The sequence below is a fragment of the Benincasa hispida genome, chromosome 9 (assembly GCF_027475165.1).
Source record: "Benincasa hispida cultivar pf3 chromosome 9, pf3_genome.v1.1, whole genome shotgun sequence".
In the NCBI taxonomy this organism is placed as follows: Eukaryota; Viridiplantae; Streptophyta; class Magnoliopsida; order Cucurbitales; family Cucurbitaceae; genus Benincasa; species Benincasa hispida.
The window spans coordinates 88204575-88214957 of record NC_143486.1 but is presented as its reverse complement, the minus strand read 5'-3'; the positions used below and the strand labels follow the sequence as shown (position 1 = coordinate 88214957).

Here is a 10383-nt window from a genome sequence, read left to right as displayed (position 1 = left end):
TGTTGCACTAAGTATCTTGTAAAAAGGACCCACCATATATGTGAAATTGTTTTGTCACACTTTAGTTGTGAGTATATGTTTTGTTTATTATTGTTTCGGTTAGTCTTACTCAAATATCTGAAAATCTGTCCAATCTCAAAGTTGAATGGATCAAACTTCAAGATTTGAAAAGAAAGCCTAGAGATATTTCTCGGGCGTATGGATTTAAACATTACGCTAAGGACCGATAAACCTACTGCTAATAAGGAACATCCGAATAAGGCTAATATAGAGAAGTGAGAACGGTCAAATCGCATGTGTCTGATGATCATTATACACTCTATTCCATAGTCTTTCGGGGCTCTATCATGTAAAGTGAAAATACTAAAAAGTTCCTTGCTCAAATTGAGAAATATTTTGCTTAAAAAAAATGGAGAAGCAAGTAGTCTTTTAACTTATTTAACTTCCATAAGGTATAAGGGCAATGGGAACATCAGGAGTACATTATGGAAATATCCAATCTCGTAGGTAAATCAAAGACACTTGATATTGAGATAAATAAAAATTTACTCGTACATCTGGTACTTATTTTTCTTCCTGCACAATTCACTCAGTTTAAGATAAGTTATAATGTTCAAAAAGATAAATTGAGTATTAATGAGTTATCTCACAAGGGGTGCAAAAAGAAGAATGGAATAAGAGAGAAATGACGACAAGTGGTCATTTGGCAACTGACTCTCGTGATAAGAAGAAAATGAAATCTAAGAATGTTCAGAAGAGAAATCTTAGCAAAATAAGAGAAAGAAACAGGTTACTAAAAATCCTTGTTTTGCTGCAAAAAGGAATGTCACATCAAGAAAGATTGTCCTAAGTACGCCAAGTGGCGTGTAAAGAAGGTAAACTTCTTACTTTGGTTTGTTCTGAAGTTAATTCAGCTTCTATACCTACAGATACTCGGTGGATAGATTTTGGTGGTACTACTCATATAAGTATATCAGTGCAGGGTTACTTGTAGAGCCGGCCGTCAAGTGATGCTGAAAGATTAATCCATGTGGGAAATGGCAAAGCAGTTCTAGTTGAAGTTATTGGGAATTTTATATTAGTTTAAAAACCAGTTGTTATTTGAATTTAAATGAGACTTTTTTGTACCGTCATTTAGATGGAATTTAGTTTCTATTTCCAATTTGGATCAATTTGGTTTTACTTATTCTTTTGGAAATAATAAAGTTGGTCTTTTTCAAGATTCCAAGCTTATTGGTTGTTCTTTAATTGATAATCTATATATGTATGATTCTTTTGCTTCATTTAACAGAATTCTATTATCTAATTGATATGGTACAAAGCATAAATTAAATTAGAATTCCGCTATGTTATGGCACAAGCATTTAGGTCACATCTCTAAACAGAGAATTCAGAGACTTATATCAGATCGAATTCTTGATTCCCTTGATTTAAGTAACTTTGATGTTTGTGTGGAATGTATTAAGGGAAAACAGATAAACATAAGAAAATTAGGTGCCAATAGATGCTTAAACATCTTAGAACTAAGACATACAGACATTTGTGGTACATTCCCGACGGCTTCTTGGAATGGACAACAATAATTTATTACGTTCATAGACATCTATTCAAGATATGGGTACCTATATTTAATTCATGGGAAGTCTCAATCTTTGGACGTTTTGTAGTCTTTCAAAGCTGAAGTTGAACTTCAACTTGGGAAAAAAATAAGGTGGTCAAATTTGATCATTTGGGGAATACTACGGTAGATATGATGGGTCAGGTGAATAATGTCCAAGACCCTTTGCCAAATACCTAGAAGAACATGGAATCGTCCTGCAATACACTATGTTGGACAAACTCAGCATGAATGGTGTGGTGAAAAGGAAAAATAGAGCACTTAAGAATATGGTAAGAAGTATGATTAGTCATTCTTCTCTATCAGAATCCCCCTGGGGTGAGGCACTAAAGACTGCAGCATATATCCTTAATAAGGTACCTAGTAAAGCGATAGCTAAAACCCCTTATGAGTTATGGACAAGAAAGAAGCCTATTAGACATCTTCATATTTGGGGTTGCCCAGCTGAGGCTAGGCCTTACAGGTGTAACGAAAGAAAATTGGACTAGAAAACTATTGATTGTTATTTTGTTGGGTATTTTGAGCGCTCTCAGGGTTTCAAGTTTTATGATTCCACTTCTAGATCATTGTTTGAGACGGAAAATTCTAGATTTCTTAAGGATCTTTGCCAAAAAGTTAAAAACAAACTCATTTAGGAATGCGATAGAAGATGTTTGAGCAGAGGGTTACACATAATAAAACTTACTGCCAAACTTTGACTAAGCTACTAAAGTGGGGTGAGCTGTGAAACTTTTAATTAGTTGATGTAGTGAATTATAAGTATCATGAATGTTGATTTATCAATGCATATGAAAGCAAGTGGACAAAGGAGAATTTCATAAGGATAACGCATAAAAGATAACAAGAAAAGACCTATGAGCAGAATATCAATTTCGTCAATACTTAGAACTCATGCAGGGAAATAGCCATGCATTGAATGATGGAGAAGATTCTTCTTCCGAACCATCGCATCGAGTGGAATTATTAACGCACCTATAAGGAGTGAACGTACATCTCATCCAAGAAAGCAGCCGTAAATCCAAAATGACAATATTCAAATAAATAAACTAAAGTTAACTAGGAAAGCAAGGTAAAGATAGAGTAGAAGACGTCCCTGAAGAAATTGGAGTGAAGCTACTGCAAGAAGTCTTCCATGTAGGAGATTGATCTCAACTGCTAAGGTCAAGGAACTCATTGTCCTAACCATTAGAACTTCCAGCATTTGTTGGCCGCATGTTGGTTGACATACTCCTAAGACTGCTTTCAGCTCGTGCGACAGATAACCTTTCTATCTCGGGGTCAATATTGATTTTTGGTGCATCGCCTTCACTCAAATATTGTTTGTAACTTGGTCGCACAAGCTACAATACGCCCATGATTAAAAGGGTGCCTGCGAAAACACAAAACTTAACAAACTATTAGATGCCAAGTCCCCAACAACGGCGTCAAAAACTTGTTGCTTTGGAAAAAGGAGAGGAAAATAAATATGCATCTTATGTATGTGTTGATCTCCATGCGTTGGACTAGGAAATATATAATATGCGTTTAAGAATGTATGCGATGACCATGTGTCCCTATCACAAATTTTCTCGCTTTCTTGCTAAGTATAACGAGAACACAAGTTTCTCGGGATGATTCGAGGTCGAACACAGGGACTTGCAACTCAATGTTTGTGAAGTAATGCGTTTGAGGTAATGAATAAAAGTAAAAAGATAAAAGTAAAGGATTATGCGCTACTCCTACTCCTAACTAAACAGATTGAGCAATGGAAGTTTAACTATAAGAATCGATAGAGATGCAGCAGTCGTTAAAGCATAATAATGCTCATTATGTTAGGTCGCCCGAGTAATCCCAGCTTGCCACACTAACGCATTGCGTACCTCTCGGTAGCTAGCTGCATGCTTATATCTCTATAATACATGGTTGCGTCGAGCATAAGATCGTGCCTATCTCTAAGAACAATGCATACTTTGCTTTAGTGTGTTCCACTACTCACCCTCTCAGGCTGTTGGTTGTGGCCAATCAACTCATAGACAAGCATTGCAACAGCCCATAGATAAGCGTTGCTATAGCCTCACACCAAGCGAAGAGGATTAGCTCACTATACTCGCGCAATGCACACCTCTCGGTGGGTTGCTACATGCGTCCTATCTCTTGGCTACAAGATTGAGTATGCGACCGCCTTTGATAACTAAACGATGAAGGTAAACGATGACAAAGATGAAGAATATAAAGAATATGGCGTTGAAGGAATTAAGATATGCATTGATTACAAAATATATTAATGTCTTAAGCCAAAATGTAATACAATACAGAGACAAAAGGAGAAATGGAAGGCTAGATGAAAACGATCTCTTGCTTTTCATCCGAAATGCGTCAAGGCTGCTGGTGGCACCATGGATGGATGATGGAGAAGTCTCTCTCGAGCTCTTTCTCCAGCGAAAACTCCGGTCATCACTCGGAATGGGTTGTGGAGGTGAAGAATCCTCAAAGAAAATCTCGTTCATACTCTCATCTGTGATCGCAAGCATCTGCCTTAAGGTAGAAGCTCGGATGCTTTGAAGTGAAGGTCCAAGGTGCTATTTATAGAGCTTAAACGCCAACAGCGTTCATGATTGCACTCTGCCTCACCGCTACCTTTGTCGCAGTATGGGCAATGTCAACATCATCTTATCTTGTTGATACTCCCAAGGTATGCGTTCATGCTTGTTTCATCTTGAAGTATCAACGTATTCCACCCACCTTGCGATCGTCCTCTTATCATGGCTGTCGTTCTGTAGTTGCAGCATTTCATGCTACGAACTGGTCTTCATTAAGATCATCACATGCGATAAACTTTGCGATGGTCTAGAATCAACGCATGCGATCAACTTTTCGATGGTCTAGGATCAATGCATGCGATCAATTTTGTGATGGTCTAGTATCAACGCATGCGATCGATTCCTACAATGGCTGCAAAAATACACTTTGATGCATAATAACACATGATATAAGGTTAGTGTGGATTTTCAATATTGATCGACACAAACTCATTTTTCCATATGAATCTTTGATATTATTAACGCATATTCTGCTTATTAGCCTTCATAATTCTAAGTAAAAAACTACAATAGCTTGTATTTCTACGAGCTATCAACTAAGGAGATGCAGAAGCTTCCCTTGCATCGACTATTGGAAGTCTAATGTATGCATCTGTTGGGAATGTCCTAAAAGCTCGCAGTTCGTGATCATGGAAACATTTTCTATTTATCAATGAAAGTTTTATTGAAGTTTTTTCAATAAAAGTATTATTGAAATTGCATTATGTAATAAAAATTTAATAAACGAATCCATGGCTATTGTATGAATACTGTAACTTTATGTAGAGACATAAAAGAGGATCAAGTTATAATATATAGCAAAAAAAGTCTATAAGTATATAGATGAGATTGGGTACCTCGTCTTGGGGACACTATGAATGCAGCCTACTTTATATGATGATACATACGATGTGATCCTAAAATCGTTCATGTGGAGACATGCAAGTAGGGACATCCTATGAAAAAGAGTTTTGCATAAGATCGTACCACAAAATAGTCACTTTTCTTTAAAATGACTGTTTACTGTAAAAACTGACTATTTCAATTAGATGACCTAAGATAACTCGATCTTAATTCTGAGCTAACTATGAACTCCTATTTATTCGGGATTATCCTTTGATCTGCATAGGTGAGAGTAGTTCAATAGCATTGCACAACAAGCCTCCCATTTTAGGGATAAGACCGGATAAATAACTAGGGACATAGTCCTGCAAGATGGAATTCACTTCTACCCGTTTTAGGATTAGCAGATAGGTTGTTCTCTTAAATGCTTATTCCTGGTCTTGAATAAAGGGGCCCTACCCTCTCAAATCCGAGAGGGATATGGTTTGTTAGTTGAATTATAAACCAATTGTTCAGTAGAGGATCAGTGAGAGCTTAAGGAGCAAGATGTATTTATAGGGGTAAAACGGTATTTTTGACCCAGCTGTAAATATGAATGACCTGTGAACTAGTTATGGTTAAATCAAGTGGATAAAAATATATCTACAGTGAGGAGAGTGCAACCATCGAGCTATAGTGGTATGTTTTAGTGGTTAACGAATATTTGATTAACTCGATTTAAAGAGTTTAACCAATTAATCTCAAATCATTGAAGTTCATGATTTGTAGGACCATAAGGTCCCTCTACTAGCTCGTCAAACATTAAAACCTTGGATTAGAAAAAAAATTAAGAAAGTTTTGAATTGCTCAAAATTCAAAATTAGGGTTTTTGAATTTAAAATGTTCAAATTCAATTTTAGGGTTTGGATAATTATATTCGATATAATTAAAGGTTTTGATTTATTTAAAATTAAATATAAATTGGAGAGTTTAAAATATTTAAATATTGATTACATGAATAGGATTCATGTTTAAATTATGTGTTTTTATTGATTTAATATTTGATATTAAATTATTGTTATTTAATTAATTAATTATATTTGTTTAATTAATTATTTAAATAAAATATTTTTCAAATTTAATTCAATTTTAGAAATTGAATTTATTATTTAAAATTAATTTTGATTAATTTAAATAAAAATTTGAGTTTTAAATCAGATAGTGGAAAAGTCCCACATTTGAGTTTTAGTGAGATTTTCTATTTCTTGACACCTACGCCATTCACTTAGTGCATTTTGACGTGTCACTTTGTTGAATAAGCGAGTGCTTGCATGATTAAGCTTAATAAAAGCTTGATTATCTAATTATTTTCACTTCATGCAACAAAATTTTAGTAGAAAAATTCTGAAATTTCTTTTCACTCTTAACTCTCCATCAAACTCTTTTGAATCCTAACTTAATTGAGAGTTTCCACCACTCAATCCAAGGCTAAGACTAGTAGAGAAGACTCTCTTAATAGTCTACTATTGTTTTGAAGATTAAATTCGTGAAATTCAGCAAGGATTTAAAGAGTTTTCAATAAAGGTATACTTCTTGTGAAACCCTCCTTTTGAAAATCTGTCTTTGCATATTTTTTAACTCAAATTAAATGTAATTAGAGTGCTTATTGATTATGTTAGCTTCTGCGTTTTGCTTTCCATTAGCGTCCAAATATTATATTCATAGTTTAAGTGTTATGTAGATATTTAAGCAACTCGAGGATGGATCATTGGAAAGCAGCCAAACGGGTTATGAGGTACTTATAGAGAACAAAAGATTATATGCTTACTTACCAAAGATTATAAGTTTTGGAGATTATTGGGTATTTTGATTCCATTTATGCTGGATGCCAAGACACTTTGCGATCCACTTCAGGTTATATTTTCATGTTGGCTGGAAAAGCTTTATCCTGGAAAAGTGTTAAACAAACACTAATGACTTCTTCTACTATGGATGCGAAGTTTATAGCATGTTTTGAGGCATCCAGTCATGGAATATGGTTGCGAAATTTTGTCACTGGGCTGCGGATAGTGGTTGACATAGAAAGACCACTAAAATTATTTTGTGACAATAAGTTGGCAGTGATGTATTCTAGCAACAACAAAAGCAATACTGTACCATCTTGATTTATTTTGTAATTAAGCTTTTTTTTTTTATATTGGCTACTTGGATAAATTATATGAGATTTATGTTTTTGGCTAAGTTAAAATATAATTTAATATTTGGAATTAATTGAGTTTTATTTTGGTTTGCATTTGGAGATTTGATTATCTATGGAGATAATTAAATTTGTTTATTGGAGTTTTAAAAGAAAAATATATATAAGTATATATATTTTAAAAAATGATTAGGGAATTTATTTTTAAAGGGAAAAGGAAAAGGAAAGGGTTCAAGCTTTTATATATAGACTTGTGGGAAAGGTTAAAAAAAAAAAGAAAAAGAAAAAAAGAAAATAAATTTTCTTTCTCTCTCTCCTCAAGGCCCACGCGACCCCTCCCTTTTTTTTTTTTCTCCCGTTTTTTTTTTTCTAAACCCTAGCTGCCACCGCCATCGCCGCGTCCCTCCGCTATCGTCGAAGCGCCGCCATCGCACGTCCTATCGCCAGCTCCGTGTCGACCGCCAGTGCCGTCCCCATCGCAACGAAAGAGCCCGTCGTTCGTCTGTCGCAATCTCGTCGGTGTCTGGACCGTCGGGTTGACCGTGAGCCGCCGCACCCAGTCGTCCAGCTCCACTTCTGCCGCCGCACCCAGCCACAAGTCAACGCATTCGACCGCCACTGCCTATTCTTGCAATCTTGAGTTGGGTAAGAGTTGGTTTATTTTGGGCAAGGATTGAGTTTTTGAGATTTTGGGGTGTCACTTTGTGATGGAAACAATTTTGATTATTACCCTTTGTGTCGGCTTTCAGGATTAGGATTTTGGAAGATTTTAGGGCGTTGCTATCAAAGAAGAGACCATTCTTTTAGATGGAAAATTTTTTGGAGTTGGGTAAGTTTTGTGTAAGTTGGTTGGTTATCCTTTGAACTTGGACCCCAAGGATTTATTTAATCTTTGATTCACTTCCTAGGCCATAGTTGCCAAACTAAACTTGTGGTTAATGTCTTAGGGTTGATTTGAGTTTTATCCAAAAGCTATTAAGGAATTATTTGTGTAGACTTTTGAGACCAAGTTGAGGTAAGTGGTACTATTACCAATGCCTTCGTGCCAGGCGGCCTAGACTAGACCTATAAAGTTACTTAGTGGACTCTTGAGCATGATTTTTTGTCATTATGTTTTGCTTATGTTTTGCTTGTTGCATGACAGATATGAGCATTGAGCATGTTCGAATTTCTAATTAGTACACATATTATATATGTGATGCATGAATATACCAGTAGAGCGGTTTACTGTCTCGCCTTGACACATGTTTTATTTCAGATGACCTACGGGTCTAGTTTCATATTTGAGGGTGTACCTACGGGCCGCTAGACATGCGTGAGCCGACAGGTTCATGTTCATGTTATTTTTCCATGTTTAACGGTGTGCCTATGGGCCGCTAGACATGCATGAGCCGATAGGTTTACGTTCATGTTATTTTTTTTCATGTTTCATGTTTGACGGCGTGCCTACGGGCCGCTAGACATGCATGAGCCAATAGGTTTACGTTCATATTATTTTCATGTTTGACTGCGAGCCTACGGGTCGCTAGACATGCGTGAGCCGACAGGTTTACGTTCATGTTATTTCCATGTTTGACGGCATGCCTACGGGCCACTAGACATGCGTGAGTCGACAGGTTCATGTTCATGTTATTTTCATGTTTGACAGTATGCCTACAGGCTGCTAGACATGAATTTCAAGGTAAGATAGTACGTCTTTTGGTTTTCCTTTCATCAGAAACCGATGTAGTTGTATGAGCCATAGGCTACCTTTCTTTACTTGTGGATGTATAGTCTGATCCCAGTAATGGGATCACTTATTGAGTATTTTATACTCAACCTTTATCTTTATTTTTTTTTTCAAGTTAGGGTAAGGACACTCGGGCGACTGATAAGAGGAATCCGTGACAGTGCCAAAGGAACCAAATTTCGCTTCCGCATTAGACCATTTATATTTTCTCATGATTTGGTTTTATTACATTTATGTTTTATTATAATTTTTTTTTATAATAATTTATTTCATGTTAAAAAGGGTGCCCGGGTTGAACGATTTAAGATCTTGAGATAATGGCATAACATTTTCTTATATACCTAAAGCAGTTAAAATCATGATTATTCTATTTTATTTTACTTTATTCTCCTCAACGCGAATATTTATGCATGCATGTAGTAACGATCCCCTTTTTAGTAGTCTTAGGAGGTGGGGTCGTTATAAATACGAAGTCAAAGCACGTAAATGTGAAGTTTCTATATGTTAAAGAAATAGTTCATAATGGTCAAATTTCAATAGAGCACATAGGAACAAAATCTATAGTGGCGGAAAGGTTTACCACCTAACGTTTTCCATGAGCATGTTGCTCACGTGGGTGTTAGTCACTTTTTTGGTTCCATGATTTAGTGGGAGTTTATTATTGAGGATGTTCTTTGACCTTAATTTAGTTTTTATATAAAATAAAGTTATGGTTTATATTTTATTATCTGAACTTGTTTATTATGCATACGATTTTACAAATGTGGTTTAGCATAAAGCTTTTAAGAATGATCTCACTAAGGAATTTGGACCAGTTGGAAACAGGCATGATCTAGATCACTTTTTAGAATTGGTAATTAAGGTTTAGTAACAAGGATAGTGATGAAAGCCGCCTTGATTCCATGCTAATACAGGAGATGGTCCAAATTGAACTAAAGGGGAATTCTATTATTGAAATAACTTGTTTATGTGCGTTAAGGTTTATGTGATTTAATTACATTAGGTATACAGACAAAGTCCAGGTGGGAGATTATTAGACGTATTTGAATAATAATACTCTATGTATGTGTATCAATATTTTATCACATTGGGTTATTTTATTAGATTGGACCCTATTATGTGATCTAATTAATTAAGGCCTTAGATTCCTAATTGAGTATGGCCTTAATGGATAGAAGCTCATTCCTAGCTAATTAGGGTTTAGAGGGAACCTACTTGAACTAGTATATAAAGACACCTTAAGGATATGGTCCCCGATATACCAAAATAATAAGCACCCAATCTTTCTTGAATCCCATTTAGAGAGAGATCTTACTAAGAGCATTCAAAGTTTTGGTTGAGGAAGACTATAGTCATCTTAAAGCCATCATCATCTTAAAGCCATCATCATCTTGAAGCTACCATCAATCTCAATGGAATCCGGTATGTTATTTATTATTGGCAATTTGGCATAAATAAT

The 10383-nt window shown here is 35.5% G+C and overlaps 1 long non-coding RNA gene across 1 annotated transcript; it reads left to right on the top strand.

The window, feature by feature from the left end:
- The first annotated feature begins 7467 nt into the window (after positions 1 to 7467).
- Positions 7468 to 8290, top strand: LOC150034159 (uncharacterized). The gene is made up of 2 exons (XR_016532426.1): positions 7468 to 7840; positions 7945 to 8290. It is a non-coding gene; the product is annotated as an uncharacterized LOC150034159 (long non-coding RNA).
- Positions 8291 to 10383: the final 2093 nt, after the last annotated feature.